Below are 22,187 nucleotides of genomic sequence, written 5' to 3'. Positions count from 1 at the left end.
GGTCACATTTTTGAACGGTTTAAGACCCGAATGGATGGCTGTAGTGTCAACTGTGAAGGCTCATGAGCAATTTAAGTCTTATTCCCTGGCGAAGATGGTGGGTATTCTCAAATCTCACGAAAGTGTTATGACAAAAAAAAGCGAAAGTGGTGTCCGGTATGGGATCCTTGGCCCTTCTCTCTAAAGCGAAGAATGTGGTAGAGGATGAAGAAGAGTCAAAAATGTCAGAGTGTGATCTGACAAGTGAAGAATATACAATGATGGTTTCTAACCCGAAGTGACTTGCTCGTAAGAAGTTCCCTATCGCCAAGAGCCGAAACTGGCAGGGAAGCTATAGCTCAGAAAAGACTAAAGAGGATATCAAAAATAATCCTCAAAAAGAATAAGAGAAGAAGGAGAGCAAGATGGTGGGAGACTCCGGATACGATTGCAACTTCTACCATGGCAAAAACCATTTTGCCAAAGATTGCATGTTGAGGAAGCTGTTAGAGAAGAAATATGGTGAAGATGATGAAGCATATTATATGCACAATCTGGAGGAGATAAAGAAGAAGAAAGCCTCTAATAATTCTATGAATGTTTTGGTTGTGCAGGAGAACGTGGTCGATGATGAATTCGGTGGAGTAGAAGTTTGGTCGACAGACTTTGAAGATGAAGAAGTGCATAAACCAACGCATGGCAGGGCGTTTGTGGCCAAAGAAGATAATGGTGAGGTTTCAGGGAAATGCTTGATGGTAACTGCTGGAGCGTCTCAAATGAGGGGTTACACAAGTGAAGGAGATTTTAATGAAGTGAATCAGAAGGAAGATAAATGCTTCGGTGCCAAGCCTGTGAGCGAAAGGATCAGTGACTGTGATCAGTTTATCAAGAAGGTACAATCTATTCTCGAATCACTTAAAATACCTATAAGAAACTATGAAAAGGAATTAAACGAATTAAAATTTAAGTTTTCAAGTTTAAGTGGAAGCCTAATGCAAACTCGGCTCACAAATGCTAACCTGACTGATCAACTTAGCAGGGTAACATCCAAGAGTGAGGAGAAAAGAATATGGATCGAGAAGACGGAGTTAGAGTTAGTTAGGATGAGAGATGAGCTGATTTATTTACAGCAAGACAATTTAAAGCTTTTAAAACAACAAAATATTTTTTGTTTAAAAGCTAAACGTCTTTACTCTAATATTACTCAGTTGCATTTAAATTGTGATATTGACAAAAAGGTTCACAAAATGATCTTGCCATTTCTTGAATTTAAGGAGGATGAAGTAGATGTAGATTGCTACAATTATGAATCAATTGTATCATCAGATGAGGTTTCATATGCTTACAGGATAGGTTTGGAAAAAAATTGAGTCCTTTATAAAATCCAAAGATCATAAGGACATGCTTAGGAATTTGTTGGATGAAAATGACAAGTTGGACATAAAGACCGAAACCATGCAAAAATTTGACTCATTGAATACCAAATTAAATTCAAAATACAAGATGAATATGTAAAATTCTTCCGAATTTGATAAGGACACCGATATGAGTGAAATTTCTGTAGAGGTTGATGTTGACTGTTCTGAATTCCTCAAAAGTGACCCTGAACCAGCAAAGCCACTCATATCTGAAAATTCAGTTGAGTTCACTTGTGTGTCTAAAAACAAGTCCAAAGTCCTTAGAGAAAAAGTAGTTGTACATCAAAAGGTGCAAACATTACCGAATCAAGTGTATGCTACTACCAGAGTTACCAAAAAGCAAACAGTGGAGCTAACTTCGTTGGTGGATGAAGACAACGCCGATGGGTGTGACAACTTTTTCTGGTCGGCTCCCATTGACAATGCAGACGAAACAGTAGGTCTGTCGGAGCAAGTCTCATGGAGAGTCAAAGGTAGAAATGTGGTCGAGCCACTTAACAAGCCTTCAAACTTTGATAAGCCAAGTACAAGCAGTACTAAATAAATTCAAAGCGAACTGGTTAAGGGTTCAGCTGAATCATCTCCAATTGAAGCAAGTAAAGAGAAACCGAAACCAAAAGCAAATATTCACAAGTCTCAAAAACAACTTGCTGAGCAAACACGTCAAAGGAACAAAAGGTACCAGAAAAATCTCAAAGAGAGGAAACAATTTTGGAATTCTGAAAACGCCAATCATGTTCACAAAGTTTCAAATTATCAGGCGAAAGAAAGGCCTTATGCAAGCAAAAGCCCATGCAGTCACTGTCAATCATGCAGTAAAATGAACCAAAGGAGTATTGTTTGTGTCGAATCCAACAATGATAAGAACCAAAAGACCAGTTTTGGTCCTAAACCCCAATACCTTCATCAACAACCAAAGCAGAATCCAGTCAAGGATATCAAAGGAAAAGGCAAGCAAGTCTCAGATTCTGAAGCTCATGCCAAGAAGACAACAACAAACTCTAACAATCAAAAGGCTAATGAGAATCAAAATAAAAATAAACAATCGGGATTCAAAGAAACTGAAAGTGGAAAGCAATAAAATCAAAGTATTCACCATTAAAAAAAGATGAGACCACTTTAATAAAAAGAACATATTTGGTTGATCTTTCTATTGCTATTCCTTGTCCTGTAAAAGGCTCACGCGGACCCAAGAAACTTTAGGTTCCTAAATCTGCTTGATTTTTGTAGGTTATAAGTGACGAGCAGTTCGACGATGAATGGCACATTGATAGTGGCCGATCACGTCACATGACAAGAAGGAGGGAAGAGCTGACGGAGTTTCGGGCCCTTAAGGATGGTGGATGTATCAAATATGGGAATAATTCGTATGGAACGATCAAAGGCTATGGAATGATCACAAACGGGGAATTCTCAATCAGGAAGGTAGCATATATGGAGGGATTGCAGCACAACCTAATTAGTGTCTCTCAACTTGTTGTGGGAACTGGCTTAAAGGTTTCATTCGATGATGAAGGTTCAGAGATTATTAAAAAGAAGACAAAGATTGTTTTGTTAAAATCCAAGTGAAAGGGAGAGATGTACCCTCTCAATCTCAATCCAATTCGAGGAAAGCCAACTGTATGCCTTCTAACGAAAGCGCACTCAGACGAAAGTTGACTATGGCACCAAAGGCTCTCTCATCTCAACTTCAAGAATATCAACAAGTAGGTTATTGGTGATCATGTACGAGGACTTCCCCTTCTCAAATTTGATAAGGAACACTTGTGAGCTGCATGCGAGATGGGAAAGCAAATCCTAAAGAGTCATCTTACTCGTATCAACACAAAGATTATCGAACCTCTTGAACTTATTCACATCGAATTGTGTGGTCCTTTAGTAATAGAAAGCATTGGTGGTAGTAAGTACATATTGGTAATTGTTGATGACTTTTCATGTTTCACTTGGATTTTCTTTCTTAAACAAAAGAATGAAGCAACGCTAAAGCTCAAGGCATTTATAAAGCAAGTGGAACTTCAATTACGAAAGATGGTCAGGAATATAAGAAGTGACAATGGGTTGGAATTCAAGAATCAACAGCTCGAAAAATTTCTTGTTGATAAGGGAGTGTCTCACAACTTCTCTGCTCCCTACACTCCACAGCAAAATGGCATAGTTGAAAGGCGAAACCGCTCTGTGGGAAGTAGCCTGAACTATGCTCGGCTTCGCTTCCTTACCTTTGTACTTCTAGGCTGATGCAATCGTTGCTGCCTGTAATACCCAGAACCGATCCTTCCTCAACAAGCGATTCTCTATCACTCCATACGGAATCTTGAATAATCGCAAGCCAAATGTCAAGCTCTTCCTTGTGTTCGGTTCAAGATGCTTTATTTTCAATTCCAAAGAGAACCGAAACAAGTTCGATGTAAAGGCTGATGAAGGGAACTTTCTTGGTTACTCCCTAACCTCAAAGGCATATAGGGTTCTAAATAAACGATCAAAGAAAATTGTGGAAACCTATTATGTTACCTTTGATGATCGTTACGTAAAGAAGCTTAAAGCAAGCATTGATCATTGGTGGAAACCTTTCCAAAATCATGTCATGTCTTGGTCCCTATTTCCAATCTATTTAATGAATACATGTTGCTTTTTGATGAACCAGAACGAGAAATTCACTCTGAAACGAAGGCTGCTGACAACAAGATCGACAACTTTAAGAAATTTATCGACGAAGCAGCAAAAGAAATGTCTAACGAACATTAGGAACCAACTGAACAACATGGTCTAAGCGAACATCCAAAAGAGAGTCATACATTCCAGGAGGAAACTTCATCACCAGCAAAAACCCATGATGTCCCATTCGAGAGAGAACAATCTAACCCTAAGGGTGAAAATGTCTCCTCATTCGAGGGGGAGAATCCAACTTCAAACCATGAAGGTCCAACCGAGGGGGAGCATTCAGAACCGGATGTTGAGATAGTCTTGCCATTTAAGGGGGAGAATAATCAAGCAAATGACGAAGACTCTCAATCAGAATTTGAGGAAGAAATAAATGCAGAATTAGATCCTTCCTATGATCCAAACTATCCTCCTCTCACTAAATGGACAAGGGATCATCCAAAAACTCAGGTAATTGGTGAATCATCTGAGGGTGTTCTGACTCGGTCTCAAATAAAAGTGAAGGAAACCGCTCTGTTCTCTCAAGTAGAGTTTTTCATGTTTAATTCGTTTGTCTCAAAAATAGAACCGAAAACGGTTAATATTGCACTTGACCATTCTGACTGGCTTCAAGCTATGCAAGACGAACTTAATGAATTTGAGTGAAACCAGGTTTGGAAACTGATTCCCACACCAAAAGATGCATCGGTAGTTGGGTTAAAATGGGTTTTCAGAAACAAGATGGACAAAGAGGGAAATGTTATTCACAACAAGGCTCGGTTGGTTATAAAGGGATATTGTCAGGAAGAAGGAATTGAATACGAAGAGACTTTCGCTCCAGTAGCAAGGTTGGAATCGGTTCGAATCTTTCTGGCATATGTTGAATGGATGTCAAGTGTGCCTTCTTGGATGGAGAACTAGAGGAGACAGTATATCTTGAACAACCACTGGTTTTCGTAAACGAAAGGTATCCTGATCATTGCTTTATTCTGGATAAAGTCGTCTATGGTCTGAAGCAAGCTCCTAGAGCATGGTATAAAACTCTGACTCGCTTTGTAAAAATGTCCAAGCTTAAACAAGATTCGGTTGACCCAACCTTCTTTCGCAAGAAAGAAGGTAACCATTTAATGATTGTCCAAATCTACATCGATGACATCATCTTTGGTTCTACGAATCCTAGCTTAACTGTTGAATTCAGGAAGTTGATGGAGACTAAGTTTGAGATGAGCTCAATGGGTCCAATTAACTTTTTCCTTGGCTTAAATATCAGACAGGGACCCAAAGGCATATTCATCAATCAGGAAGCTTACACAAAGACCTTGCTGGCTAAGTTTGGCATGATGGGAGATTCCAAAGTGAAAGTTCTTATGGCATTTGGAACGAAGCTAACACCATCTTTGGAGAAACTGGCTGTTGATATGACCCTCTACGACAAATGATAGGGTCTCTTATGTATCTAACAGCTAGTAGACCCGACATTATGTTCTCTATTTGTTATTTTGCCATGTTCAAAGCTAATCCACGCGAACCTCATATGGTGGCTGTGAAAAATATTTTCAGATACCTGATGCGAACCTCATCTCTCGGTCTTTGGTACCCTGCGAAATCAAGTTTCTTTGTTCAAGCATTCTCAGATGCTGATCTTGGAGGATGTGGTTTGGACCGAAAGAGCACCACTGGCGGTTGTCAATTCCTCGATGGGAAACTCGTTAGCTGGCAGTCCAAGAAACAAACATGTGTTTCTCTCTCCACAGTCGAAGCCGAATATATTGCTGCAGCATCTTACACGTCTCAGGTCATATGGATCAAAAGCCAATTAAGTGATTATGGCCTGAATATGAAGAAGATTCATCTCTATTGTGATTCTGAAAGCGCCATCAGAATAAGTCACAATCTAGTGCAACATTCCAAGACAAAACACATAGCACTAAGATATCACTTCATCAAGGACCATGTGGAAGATGGAAATGTTGAAATTCACTTTGTTTGGTCCTCAGATCAATTGGCAGACATCTTTACTAAGGCCTTACCTGAAGCATCATTTAATAAAATTCTACAAGGCTTAGGAATGATAGAAGCTGAGTCAGTTCCAAAACCACTCTCATTTCATTAAGTACAACTTTTGCTTTTGCCTTCTTAAAATTTTTCTAACAACCGAAATAAACCAAACGCTCGGTCTATTTCGGCTCCTGATTTTTCAGGAACCGAAATGAACCGAAGGCTCGGTCTATTTTGCCTCTTTTAATTTTTCAAAAGCAAGCAATTGTTTCATCTTGGGGGTTGGTTCTTGTATATCCTTTGTACACTATTTATATCTTTCTCTTCCTCTTCTTTATGTCTTCAATTGTTTCTTAAAAATCCAAAAATATGTTTCTTTTCTGTTTTTATCTTTTTTTCATAAACATTAAAAATCCAAAAGTATTTTTCTTTTTTGTTTTTATCTTTTTTTCAGAAACATTAAAATCTAAAAATATTTTTCTTTTCTGTTTTTATCTTTTTTCAGAAACATCAAAAATCCAATTTTTTTTGTATTTACTCTTTTTTTTATTAAAAATCCAAAAATATTACTATCTAGCATCACAGATGTTCTTTCATGATGGAGCTAGGGCAGGTATTTCACACTCTATCCTTGTACTAGCTAAGTGTCCCTAGAAGCATGTTGTTGCATGTTGACCGAAACCTCAAAGACTTCAAGTGAAGCCTTAATGATTCGATATACACAAATCATTTCTTCCCAATAAGGCTGTCAAATTCACTTAAGTCATGAGCTACCTTAGTATTCTCATATTGAGTAAAGAGTTAACTGCTTGGTTATTTTCACATAACAAAGGTACTTTCAGTTCTTTACCCATCTCTTCATTATTCTCCATCTCATTTTGGTTCATTATCGTAACCCTTGAGACTCTCGGTTCCTACCACTAAGGTTTATGGTTACACAACATCTGTGTTAATGATCTTAGTTTCGTTTACCCCATGCTAAGTGAAACCCAAAATCCAACACCAATAATGAATTAACGGTGAAAAGATGCCTTCAATGTTTCTTAATAAACATTTGATCGTAATTTAACGGGAAACCACAAAGACACTTCTAGGTCTCTCTTGACTTTGAAGGAAGCGATTCGTGCCCGGGATCCATAGTTTCGTGTCTATCTAGACATCACTTAAATCCCACAAATAATTTGTTTTATTTCTTTTCTATTGGCACACTCTTGCACAAAGATCTTTATGATTTTCTCAATTCTTGTTCGTGGTGCTAATGGTAAATTTTGCAGAATTGATGTTTCGGTTGTTGCCCTCTGGAGGTATACTAAATTAAGGAGCAAACCTCGACAACTTTTTTAAGTGAACGCATCTGTATCCCTTTGTGGAGGAATTTGAAACATTTATGAAGATGAAAAGGCGGTCACAAGATAAGATTTCAAGTCGAGTCATTGGATAAGAATTGCAACGGGCGCGTGAATTTGAAACGGTTCCTAATCCCACACCTGATGGCGTATATCTAGGGAAACCAAGTTGTCAAATCGCGCTTTTTCAGGCACAAATTCGGGGGATTGTATCATCATGACACCAGATTCTTTATCTCTCCTGGGAACGGTATATAATGGTTTATCACACCTATTGTACCTCTTTACCACTTCCAAACTTTCTCAAGAATACAACAGGAGATTTTCAAATGTTCATCTTCTTCCTTCCTATAACAATGGCATAATCATCCTCTGTTCAAGAACAAACCGCTTCATCTTCTATTTTGACCATCAAACCGAATTAAAATCTCATTATTGAACTAAATCCCTTCCTCTATGATTCGTACATGCTACAGGTGGTCGAATGCCTCAAATATTCACCGCTAGTGATTGCTCTAACCCAGGTTGAATCTGTACCAATGTCGCTAATATCTCAAGTTTATTCATATGCTTCCTATGATAAACGCAAGGAGAGGGTCTACTTTGAGATCTTTAATCAAAAGTCCTCTATTTCAAAAGCACGCTTTTGTTCTCTGTTAGGGCTTGCTTCAGATGCCTCCATCATCTCTCCTGATTTCATCACCACTACCCAGTTATTTACAATGTTCTATGATATGGGTTACACATATGTACTTACCACGGTGACAAAGTTTAAGAAGTCTTGTTTACCTTCTCAGTGGAATGGTCTTTTCACTCTTATCTTTAAAGGATTAGCTGAACGGGATGCTGGGTCTGATGGGGCTAGCAAGGTATTTATGACCATTCTTTATGGTCTTTACCATGGGATCAATCTAGATTATGGATCCTTGATTTGGACGCAGCTGGTGCAAAGTCACAATTCTTCATCCAAACACTCTGAAATTTCTTCTGCATGCTTCTGGACGTTGGTCACTCACAGAGAAATTAGAGTACTTTCAGGTTCCTGTCATTGCGGATGCTTTGATGTCTTTGATTGCCACTTTCCACACCCCGAAAATCATCTTCTATGATCCCACAAAGTTCATGTTCATCGGTTCCATTCCAGAATCGATGTACATATGTGTTTCAGGCGAAATTCATGTTATGGCTGATTACAGGAAACTGACACCAACAGGTCCAAGGCAACTCACTCCTGCAATGCAAAGTGCATTGGAGGTTGTTGATAAACCAGCAAAGAGGGGAAAGAAACTAGATCAGAAGAAGAAGGATGCAACTGGCCAATCATCCTACATGGCCACACCTAAAAAGCAAAAAGTAGAAAAAGAACCTTCTTCTGTCCACAAGAAACGAAAGATTAAAAAGATGGCCAAGAAACTGAAAGTTTTCTCTCATAGTGATTCAGATTATGTTTCATCGGATCAAGACCATGAGAAGTCTACTGAAGCCGAACCTGTTAATCTTGAAATCTCACCACGAGTAAATTCACTCCTCGGTCCCCATCTCCTAAGGTACGTATAACCGAATTTGCTCCAACTCCTCCTCCTTCTCCATCTCATACTACAGTGCCTGTTTCAATTGCACCACTTCCACCACCGCTTACTTCTCAACCTACTTCAACTCCACCAACTGCTTCAATTGTTCCTCTTCCACCTCTAGTCATCACACAAGCAACCACCACAACCACTACAACCGAACCTCCGGTTGTTGTCAACGTATCTGATACGGGAGAACCTTCTGAAGGTCTCGAAATCCCTGTTACTTCAAAACCTTTATCCCCACCTACCTCAAACGAATTTGATCTTTTTCTTGGTGGAGCCGATATGGAGTTTGACTCTGTTTATTTCAACCCATATCGTGTTCTAAGCGATGATGATGATGATGCTCCCCTCACTAAACGACACTTCAAAGATCTTAATGCAGAACTTGACAAGTTGCTTGCTTCAGCCTCCTCTTCCTACTCATCAGCTTATACTGACGCTGTTGTCAAAGCCCTAATTGAAACATCTATTCAGTAGCATGATGAGTCCATCAAACAAGCGACCAAGGCGGTCGATGCCTCAACCTTGTCTTGCAAGAATGCATCCGACAATGTAGCTCACATAATTGAAGATGCCCAGATTTTTCTTGATTCTCTCACGGGAGCTTCTGAGTCCAATGCTAACAAGGTCAATTCTGCAATTGATTCTCTTTCACAGTCTCTTTAGGGTGAGCAACAAAAAATTGAGATGGTGCGTGACTCTTTAAAAGCTTATCAGACTACTTTTCTGTCATCTATCTCCTCTCGCCTTGACAAGCTGCAAGACGATCTCGCCCTCGAGAACAAACTTAGAGATAACCTGGCTCTTAGCACATCTCAAGTCCAAACTCAAGCTTAGCAGCTCACCCAACTTCAAAAGGAAAATGATGAGCTTAAATCAGAGCGTGCTGTCATCCAGAGCAGCGTTGGTGTCGTGTATTCTATTCTTTTGCATCTTTTGGATGCACATGATTCTATTCTTACAATCACAACTCGCTGTCACCTGGCTGAGAAGTTGAGATCGGCTCTGGAAATCCTAAGCAGAATTGAGGGAGTTCCAGAGTTTGTTGTCCCTCCGAAACAAGGGGGAGATAATGTTGTCCAACGAAAAGTCACAACTGACCCGAAGGTTAATGTAGCTTCGGTTAGTTTGAAGGACAAACAAAAGAAAAAAGCTAATGATGAAGATGATGTAATCATTCAAGTTGTAATTGAAGGTGAAGCCTCAGAACCTGAAAATACAAAACTCAAACACAGTGATCAACAGCTTGGGGAAAAGCTTTCGAAGGCGAGTAGAGAGTTTGAAAAGGAGCAGAAACAAAAAGAAGCGAATGATGCCTTGGAACGAAGGAAATCCTTATTCCCTTTGTTGACGATAGAAGGTCTTCTAAAAGAGGCAATTGAATCTCCGAGCACGCATTGGCTTGAACCGGTCCTTTCGTTCAGTATTGATAATTCCAAGGATTCTCAGTTCGACATGCCAATCACCCGAAAGGCATTCATATTTCATTGTTTGATTCAACATTTGCTATCCCCTCTCTTGATCCAAAGGTTGATCGAGACTTACTTGAATTTTTATCTTACTTTCTCTCAACCGCAATACCTCACATGGAGTAATAAGAAGATCACAACAGTGAAGGTGTTGAAACCCACTTTGGCAGGTAAGTTTATAAACGTCAAATTCAAGGTGACACGAGGCTCAAACAGCTCGGTTCATGAGATCTCCCTCGCTGATCTACCGAATTTAAATCCTCATGATTGGATTCTTCTGAACAACACTTGTTGACCGATCAACAAGAGTATGGGCCTATCATTGATTACATCAAGCGGATGCTGGTGCGTTATATTCTAGAAGTAGCGAAGATGGATCAAGAGGTCGCCTCTGCCATAAGAAAGAAGCCCATTATAAAGCCAACTGAGAAGGAAAGCGACATGACTATGATGATAAAAGGGAAAATTGATCCACAATTTTACACAGTTTTGTTCACCAGGGGCGAAGGCCAAAGATGTTTGTTCGCTCTTGCTGATAAACACATGTTCTCCACCGCGTGCTTAGAGCACATTCTTGAAATTATATACATGTGTGATCAGACCAGTGATACAGACAAGAAGGTTTTTTCGGACATGCTTTGGTGGTATATTCATTTTCGTCAAACTCTGCATGCCATTATACCGAAGTTGTTCAAGACTATGAAGTCATCTCCTATCACTCAACCAAAGTGATCTCTCGCCTCAATTGGCGCAAAAGGGGGAGATTTTTAAGTCTAAGGGGTTGCGCCATTGGGCCTTGGTAGCTCGGTCCATTTTGTACTCACGGTTTGGGCATGTCCAGCCGTGTTTAGATTTAGGGTTTACATATATATATATATATATATATATATATATATATATATATATATATATATATATATATATATATATATATATATATATATATATATATATATATATATTGCATGCATTATAATCATTACACTTTATATAATTATTTTGGAGATCAAGTATTGTAACCCTAGCACACCTATACAGTAGCAATTCACATTGAATTCTTCTGAGGTGGAGCATATTAATCATTCAACACTCGTTTGATTCATCATTGTGTTTGACATCATTTATTTCACGTTGTTGTTTTATTAATATATGTTCTGAATCTATCGATCTTAAAGAATTAATTCTCATCAAATTCAAATGTTTGTATGTTAGGGACCTTGAGGAGAGGTACAATACAGTAGACAAGCAAGAGCTCTAAGTGATTGTGAGATTCCCTTCCTTTGCCACTCGATGACTTCACTTTTCTGTATAAAAATGATAAATATTTCAAAATGTTTGTAAAAAGTTAGGACTATATCTATATGGTAAAACCTTCATACATCACCATAAATCCATTTCCCAATAAAAGGGCATTATTGTCTTTTAGAATTGGTGTCGTGTGTCTTTCAAGAAGATCAACTTCATTGAACGTAGGTGGTCATGCTTATGTACATTGATCTCAACTATGACCTAAAGAAGGTGACATCATTTATAATTAAGTTTAAAAGAAACACATAGAGATAATTATATGATAACTGTTTCACTCTAGAAAAACTCGATCATATTTGTTGTAAGGAAGTATAAATCCAAAATCCAACAGAAGTCTAGCATTGATTAAAACTTCCCATATCTGATAAGAACCTAAACAAACTTTAAAAAATGATTAAAACTGTAAAAGCACTGTAGATATGTAAAAGATTGAAGTAAAAAGGACCTCTTCATCAAGGGCATAATTCTGATCAGTAATAACTTCAAACACTTGTTTAAAATCATCATTCAAAACATCTCTTTCTAAAAATCCATCATGGTTTAAAAAAACTACAAAACCATTAAATATCCACTTCAATAAGATCTAGTACTATATTTCTCTTTTAACCCCGTTTTAAACAAAAGCACATATTTAATCTTTGATATGTTGATTCAATAAATAACTACTCTTTTTTTTGTATAGTGACTTGAAGATGCTGATATGGATCAATAAATGGAACAATATCCCGAATATATGGCACCCACTATGTCCACGAAAAAAATGAAAAATATTTAAGGAAAAATTAGGACACACTTTACTAGAAGCATCCCATTCAGATGACAAGTCTGCACATTTCATATTCTTTCAAATAACTGAAGCATATTATCTGTTTCCATTTCTCAAGCTATAGATCAATAATTAAATTCATTATTACCATGAATTAAAAAAGGTTAAATGGTCTTCAACTCCAACCTAGTCATAGAATGCCTGACAATCAGCCTCAAATCAAATCAACAATTAGTTGCTTACATAAATGGAAAATCAACCATCAGAACAACTATTGATGCTTTTTGGGTATAATGAAAGTGATGAATGCATTTATTGTAAACAACATTTACCTTATATATTGATTTTGAGGTTTGTTGGGGTAATGAGTATTGAAATGTTAACTATATCCATATCCTTTAGATTAAAAATTAAACCAAACACCTTGCATGTCTGATTGATTATATAGATGAATGGAAGTCAAGATTGATCAACACTTAACTGAAATCAACTAACCAAGTATTTACTGAAAATTGCTAACCATTTCCACTAAATCCAAAACAACTAAGTTGCTTTTCTTACTAAATCTGAAACAACAAAGAAAATTGATAGGATAATGGGGCAGAGACAGGGAAGATAACAGGAAACAACCAAAAAACCTTTAAATCAAAACCATATCATGAAAATCTATAAAAAAAATAGTATGATTGAAATAAATATAATAAAATGTTAGTTGAGAAAACTACATTAGGATGTCGAAAATGGATAATATGTGAACTTTTCACACACTTCACAAAAGTAAAAGACATTCATGTTAGAGAAGAAAAAATTAGGGGAATAGGATTACCTAGGTCGAGATATGGAGCGCAAAAAAGGGGAGTAGTGTATAAAACACACAAATCTTTAACATGAACCCAATAAGTATGTGTATGCATTTTTTCCTATTTATATAGTAGATAGAAAGAGAGATATGAAGAAGGGACGTTGTTCTCTCAAATCCAAAAAGCAAGAGTAGAAATTAGAGCTTTGTTCATCAAAATTAAAACACCAAGATAAAAAAAATTCCAGTTTTGATTTCAATTGAAGTAAATGATTGAAACATTGAACTAGTGAAATCGAAGACTAATATAGGCCGGTTGCGATTTCAGTTGAAGACTTATATAGGCCGAAATTCAAGATCATGGGTGGTGTAGTTTAGATATCGTGTGTGGTAGAAGGTAGGATCGTAGGTCGTGGACTGTAGGGTGAGGAACTGGTTATAGGAATGTTGTAGAGAACCATGGAAGCAAACGTGGGGATTTCATCTTGAGGAGTAAGCCAATTAAAGAGAGGTGTCGTGGGAGTTAATGGCAAGCGGTCGAGTACAAGAAGGAGGATTTGTGGGGGAGAAGAAGGAGGAGGAAGCATGCGAGTACCTGAAGCGATGAAGTTAAACCTAAATCAAATCTATTTAAACATCACAGCAGGCAGTTGAATCCAATCTTCATTCTATGCAACCGATGGGAGTTAGATTGAGATTAGGGAATCATGGACGAAAATCGTCGTTGTTGAGAACATGGGGGAGAAGAAGGATCATCGAAACAAAGAAGGAGGAAAAAATAGGGGTCATGGGAGAGATAAAACGGAGAAGAACTGTTGGAGAAATTGTAATTATGGAGTTTAAGCGGCCATGATTGAATCTTATTCGGATCTAAGGGTTGATATTGAGAGGACGGTTATTTGCGACTTGGTGTTAGTAATATTTATAATTCTTGGCTGGAAATGCTACCTCCAAACTAATTAACTTCCCATTTTTTCTATTTTATCCTAGCTAGCTTTCTTGGTAAATTAGCCAGCTTTCATTATTTTAGCAAATTCTTGACATGCTTTCATCCCCTAAAGTTTGCCCTCTAATCTTAACAAATGCATCCATCATTTCATTCCCTACCACACTCTCTCCAAACCCTCCCTCTAATGTCCATGCGACGGATGTACACCGCCACTATTTAAAACTCAAATCATTTACATTAAGCATTACATGTTTTGTGGATGTATGCTCCATGTTCTCTCATACTCCCTCCCGTCCCCAAACGAGGCATAAGTTTAAAATTTACTAGATCTCGGGATGTCATTGTTAACACAGATAAAAAGCATAATAAGTACAACATAGGCTTTACAAGGTTTATTTATATCTACTAGCCTATAATCCATAATCTCTCATCAAATCATACAACTATGCTTTTGTTATAGTGACATAAAGAACATGGTTTGGCATGCAGAATTAAAGATTGCACAGTGAACACGGTGATTTCGGTGTTTAAGAGATGTATTGAATATGCATGGTGTTACCAAAAAGGGACATAGATCCATCTACATAAATAACACACACTTACACACTCACTTTTACACCTCTCAAACACACTTCTACAAGTGGACTAAACCCACCTTATATAGAGGTGTTTACATGTCTCTCTCTCTCACTCTCTATCTCATGAGTCAAAAGGCTAATGCACCACATGCAAGTGGGCTTTACAAAATTCAACACATTACAAAGTCAAACATGAATAGCTTTGCACCCTAACGTTCTCCCCCTCAAAGTTAGGAATGGATGACCCACTTCAAATCTTCCAAAATCGAGCAACTACGCGATCCGAGCCTCAAGGGTGACACATGTCGAAATGAACTTCAAATCTTCAATTCTTCCATGATTCTTCAATTTGGGCTCTAGGATGTGAGACCATACAAACCAAGCATCAACGAATGATCATGAGCTTCTCAAACTCCAAATTGATCGCCCAAAAGTTGAGCATAAAAACACACCCTAAAAATCTTCAATAAAACCAAACCCATTTCGAAACGAAATCACTTCCAAACTTCCAATTGCATCATTTCATGTACTTCAAAAATTCACGGTTACTTCGGTCTTCAAATCCGTGTAATATGAAAAATTCAAGTTCGAATTTCCATATAAATTTCTCCCCATTTTTATAATCGAAATTTGATTATAAAACTTTCAAGGAAAGAGAACGTGATCTATTCGAAATTTTTCGTGTCAAAACTCTCCATTAACATGTGGCATAAACTTTGTGCTTTAATCCAGAAAATCCAAAAAATCTTCAATTTTTAGTTTCGTTCACGGACCGCCTTTGACAAAATTTCTCATAAATGGGTAGAAATTGTCAATTTCAAAATTTTGTAGTGACCCGGTGCACCTAAAACAACCAAAAATGCAAAACTCTCCCCCTTCTCCAAAGCTGGGTAGAAAGCGTCAATTTGCACAAACTGCAGGGGCCTGAAATGTATTTTCTTCAATTTCTTAGTAAAATCAGTCCTTTTTCGAAATTGGTTACGATCAGTCACATTTTCAAAACTTCAGGGACTAATTTCGACAATTATGCCACACCTTCAAATTTTCAAATTTATACCCCAAAATGTCGAAAGTAGCTCCAAATTTCGAAATTGGGTATAAATTGCCAAAATGTCGAAACTTCACCCAATTGTTAAAGTTGGGTAAAAACTGTCAAAATGTCGAAACTTCAGCCATTTGTCGAAATTGCCAAACATTTGAAAGTTAAGGGGCTGTTTTCGAAATTTTTTTACTTTTTCTTCAAAACTTTTCGAAGTTACTAAAATTTCAAAATGCATTAAGAAATTACAACCATTCGAAACTTCAAGGGCCACATACGAAACTTAATTAAAGTCTACTTCAATTTCATTAACTTCACAGTAAACCTTTTTTTCACTTCGTGAATTAGACAACGAAGTCTCAATGCCAGTTTACAGAACTTTTTCATTTTAACGAAAACGAAGCCTATCGAATCACTTAATGAGTTCTGAACCATTCAATCGCTGAATCATAACTTCTCAGTTCGTTCTTCAAACACTATCCAAAAGCAAAACATCGACTTCAAAAACTAACCCCAATCCGTCGACAATCAATCCAAAGCATCACCAATTGAACCTGATTTCGAAATCAAAGGACTCACTCAACCAATTTCGACTTCAAAACTCTTGAAATCATCCTTCGTTTTTCAGTAACATCTTCCTAATCCAAATACGACCTGACCCCAAGATCACTCGTCATCAAGCTAAGAAACCATGAACCCAAAATACTCTCTTATATGCAAAATCGATTTGACCTCAACTTTTGATTATGTTTCGATTTCACTTTCTTTCCAGATTCACCAAGAATCTAATTTTGACTTTGGACATTGACTTTCAATTTATGCTTCACCAAATCAATAATCATACTGAAACACTTTAATATTTGATTTCATAAATGATTTTCGTCTTCTGTTCATAGTGTCGAAACTCAATTTAACTCGTAATCTTTGTTCCTTCTTTCACGAACCCATTGAACACGGTGATTAACCAAATCACTTCGATTTCAATTCCAAACTCCAAATAAATTTTGACCGACATACGTATACGATTTCAAGATCTGGCTTTGACTTTTTCATAGAATTCTCAAAACACTGAACATCACATATCAGATTCAAATCTTCATTCCTTATCACAGTCAAAATCAAATAACAAATCGATTCATACTCCAGAACAAATTTCGATTTTGACTCGAAAAAAATAGTTTGATTGTGAATCGATCTTGTAAATTGATACAAGCAAAGAAATCAAATAATCAAATCGAAACTACAATCGATTATCAAGATATGAGAAAAATTGAACAATTGATGGAGAACAAAGCAGCTTACGGATATGATTATACAACGAATAGGGGTGTCAAAAAAACCCGAACCCGATTAACCCGATTCGACCCTAACCCGAATAAGGTAATTAGGGTCGGGTTCAATAGGGTTAGAATTCCAAATCGGGTTATTCGGGTTAACTCGACAAACCCGATTTGTAGTTAGGGTCGGGTTTATGGTTGATTTTTACAAAAAAAATCGGGTTTCGGGTCAACCCGACAAACCCGATTTGTAGTTAGGGTCGGGTTTAGGGTTGATTTTTACAAAAAAAATCGGGTTTCGGGTCAACCCGAATAACCCGGTTAGAAATTCACAACCTTTACATATTTCACTGCTCTCTACTTAAACTATACAAAAAGACTAAAAATCCTTTGAAAATGTAAATTTTTGTGACTCTAGAAGGATACGAGGGTCAAGTAACTCCCATTTGTGAAGTTGAAGTCCAAAAATATATAAAACCTCCACATCTCAAAATTACTGGAGCGGCTGAGAAAGTAAAGATTTTATTTTGATAGTTATTTCTACTTTAAACTAACTATAAACATGAATAAACTACATGGTGTTGATCATTAACAAGAGATTGAAAGTTCATCTATTTAATATTTATAATGGAAGAACTCTTTTAGCTATTGTGGTATGCATGCTTTCTCGTATGTTGTAATAACCATGAGGTCCATGATCTTTTATTTTTAATTTGTTTCAATTTATATGCATTCTTGATGTTAAGAAAAGAGTAAAAAAAATGGTTTGGATTTATATCAGATTGCACTCTTGAAAAAATCATATATATTATGTTTAAATTAAGTGTTTAGTGTATTAACCCGACTAACCCGGCTAACCCGACCCTATTAACCCGAAACCCGATTAACCTGAACCCGACCAACCCATACCTTAATAGGGTTGGGTGCCGGGTTAAATTATTTTTTGTGAAAACCCGACTAACCCGACCCGTTTGACCCGAAACCCGATCGAGTTGACCCGATTAACAGCCCTAACAACGAATACCGTATGCGTACAAGTTGAATGAAGAACAGTCATATACTTTGACTAGACATTATGATTCGATGGGCTTAACCTTTTTAAGATATGAGATTGAAATTAGATGTTGGGCTCAAGAAATGACTGATGAGTAGTGACACTTTAAGTAATTTGACTAGTTCTTTGAATAAACGAAATGGACTAATTTTTAAATTTGTCTTTGGGCTTGAAATTCGATCTGATGAAAGTAACTTTGAAATTTTTTTTTTTTTTTAATTTATAACTTTTGATCTAAGCAACAGTAAATTGATCAATCAATGGGGTGAAAACGAATTTTGATCAATTTAGACAAAACGATCAAACAAACAAGAATGCAATGCACGAATTCAATAAGATTAAGAGAGATCATAGATAAACTCACCAAAAATGCTCCAGTTGTGACAAATGTTGTCAAACCGATAATCGTTCTTCAACAAATCACTTTGATCGTTGAAGACCCTTTCTGATACCAATTGTAGTGACATAAAGAACATGGTTTGGCATGCAGAATTAAAGATTGCACAATAACACAGTGATTTCGGTGTTTAAGAGATGTATTGAATATGTATGGTGTTACCAAAAAGGGACATAGATCTACATCTACATAAATAACACATACTTACACACTCACTTTTACACCTCTCAAGCACACATCTACAAGTAGACTAAACTCACCTTATATAGAGGTGTTTACATGTATCTCTCTCTCTCACTCTATCTCATGAGTCAAAAGGCTAATGCACCACATACAAGTGGATTTTACAAAAGTCAACACATTACAAAGTCAAACATGAATAACTTTGCACCCTAACACTTGTGCCACTACCTGTAATTAAAAAAAAAAAAAAAAAAAATTGAGTGGGTCAGGCTTGGAAGCCTGGTGAGCACATAGGGTTTTCAACCCATAAAAATAAGTTTATTAATTTCATCAAACTAAATAAACCCGACTACCCGTTCCCGTTATCCTCACTTTACATCCCTAAAGCATTTAATATCAGGGACCTAGCCTAAGGATTTTCATCGGGGTGACAACACTGCTTAGGGGATACCTCAACAATTTATGTCAAATAAGGCAACCATGAGGGGGATGGAGTACACTTGGTGAACACTTAGTTCAAATAAGCTCATACAGGTTGTGAGCCTGCTAGCGTTCCAATAGACTGTCTAGAAAAGTTTGTGGTCGTCATCTATACTCCACTAGATGACTGGATCATCGTCAATATCGAGGCTTCTCATCATTTTATTTCATCACACTTCAACTATTTCGTCTACCCATGTTCTACTCAACATATCGTCTAGATCTGACAAAACGAAGTTTAAATCCTTCATCTAACATAGATCTCAAAGTATTATATATATATATATATATATATATATATATATATATATATATATATAGTTTAGATCTGAAGAGAAAATTTTAGATCTGACAAAAATAATACAGATACAGTTCAGATCTGAAGAAAAAGTCTTAGATAAAAAAAAAAGTTTAAATCTTTCATCCAGCATAGATCTTCAAGATAAATAAATCATATGTACACATAACACGTTATTTATATAAAATACTTCATATCTATGTGTAAAATGAAAGTAAATATGCACTCACTTGTTAAGGTAGTGATTCGGACAACGTTTTGCTTCTTAAAATAATCTCCTTTGACGAAACAACAGTTCTGCTAAATACCGGGTTCTGCGTGGGCACAGTTTCAAACTGAAAAACTCTTTTTTCTCAGAGCCTTCGGACGCTCCGGGGCTTTCTTCTAGTGCTAGGAAGGTTACCTAGGCTTCGGGGGTGTTTGGGAGGTTTAGAGAGAAAGAAGAGGTTTGAAGTGTGAGAAATGGGGCTGCCCTCACACCCCTTTTATAGGTTAGAGCCTCTCATTACGCAGGGCGTACCTCGTTGCGCGGGGCATTCCTGCATACGCTGGTCGTTCCGAGGATACATGTCCGAAAACTGCTAGGGCTACGTGTCCAATCCGAGACCGAGCAATGCAAGTACGCGAGGCGTACTCCTCTCCTACGTGGGGCGTAGATGAGCAGTCTCGCAAATGACACTATCGACTTCTAAAATTCATAGCTTTCTCGTACGAGATGCATTTTCGACGTTCTTTATATCCATGTGTAGGTAGAGATGTACTCTACAACTTTCATTTAGACTCGTCGGCTAATTTGACTTTATTTTTAAAGGGGACAGGAAAACTCCATTAAAAATTCATAACTTCGTAATTCAGGGTCCGTTTTCGTCTGTCTTTTTACCGTTGAGCTACAATTAATGAGATATTCAGTTCTCATTTAGGTTGTGTCGCCTAAAAATCGATCGATCTAATATTCAAACTTCGGGCTGCATACTGCTAAGCCAAATCTTAGAAAATTCATAACTCCCTCATATGAAGTCAGATTTGGGCGTTCTATTTATGCACATTCTTGGTTTAATATATGCTACGACTTTCGTTTAGATTTCTAAGGCTAAAAAGCACTTTATCATAAACTCACTTTTTACGTTACGTATTGTCGTGTCGAATCTGTCGCGAAACTTTGACACGTCATAACTTCTTCATTATAACTCGGATTTCGGCGTTCTTTATATCTCTGGAATCCTTGTCACGACCACTACAACTTTCTTCATATATATATATATCGGGTTTATCTAACATTTTATTTTTGACGCTTATTTTCATTCTGAATTTATTATATCTTTATAAACAAGTATAAAACACATAAATTCACATATTACTCAAATAATTCATCTTTATTACTTCAAAACGAGTTACAATTGTTGACATTGACTGTTACATCATCATACTAATGTTTAGCCCAGAAACACAGACGTTACAGATGGTGAAATCGCAAGTAATTTTCAGTACAAGCTAGATTAAGTGGATCACATCATCAAACTTAAATACATATGATAAGTTTTCATTTTTCTTTTAAATAACAAGACCATGGCCGTATCCAAACTTTTGGTCTTTGAATGTGGCAGCTAAACTTCATTATGCATATTCAAGACTCCAGGAATGCCATAAATATAATACATATCCCCTTATGAACTTGATAGTAGGGCTATAAACAAACCAAATGAACATGAACAAGGGCTTGTGCATGTTCGTTAATTTAAATTAGCCGAACAAATGAACGAACACGAACAGATAAACGAACGAGGTTTTCTTAATCATGTCCGTACGTTTAACAGATTACCTTGTTTATGTGTTGTGAACATGTTAAACGAACATAAACGACCAAAGATAAACAAATACAATTGAGCACATATGAACATAACGAACATATAATATAATAATGTAATAAAAAACAATCGAGCATATATGAACATAAATAAACTTAAACGAACATTTACGAACATAAATGAACGAACAATACCATTATTAATGTTGGTTCGTTTAACTAAACGAACCAGAATTTGTGTTCATGTTTGTTTATTTATTAAATAAACGAACTTCCCGCCGAACGGTTTACGAATGGTTCACCGAAGTTTAAAGGGATGATTCATTGACTCTTTTTTTTTTTTTTTTTTTTTGTATAATAGATGCATTGATAAATATCTATTAAAAAATTGGTTCCAAGGCTTTTTACATTAAAGAGAGAAAAAGACCTATTCTTAAAAAATAGACAAAACATGTGTTGGGTTAATGGGTGGTCGTGGAATTGGCGTAGAGAAGTGATGTGTGGGGATTAAGAGGCTTAGTTATCGGCTATGACAAACCTTATTTCTTCTTTTGTTCCCAGGATCAAATACATAAATGAGTTTGAGATATTGATATCTCTAGAAGAATTTCCAGTTAGTTCTGACATGAACTATATTGATGATATTTTCTTGATCTTGGGCACCATTCCGACTAGATGGAACATGTATGTTCCAAAACATAGCAATACTTCTTAGAAGGATTTTTTGAATTGTATACCTACACGATTAACTTTGGTTAATAAAGGGTTGATATGGATTTGGTTTTATGTACAATATATGTGGACCATTCTGAAAATTTTGTTCACTTGCTT

This window comes from Lactuca serriola, chromosome 4 (assembly GCF_051521515.1).
Source record: "Lactuca serriola cultivar US96UC23 chromosome 4, Lser_US96UC23_V15, whole genome shotgun sequence".
In the NCBI taxonomy this organism is placed as follows: Eukaryota; Viridiplantae; Streptophyta; class Magnoliopsida; order Asterales; family Asteraceae; genus Lactuca; species Lactuca serriola.
The sequence above is the reverse complement of the archived record's forward strand: the minus strand, read 5'-3'. Positions refer to the sequence as shown.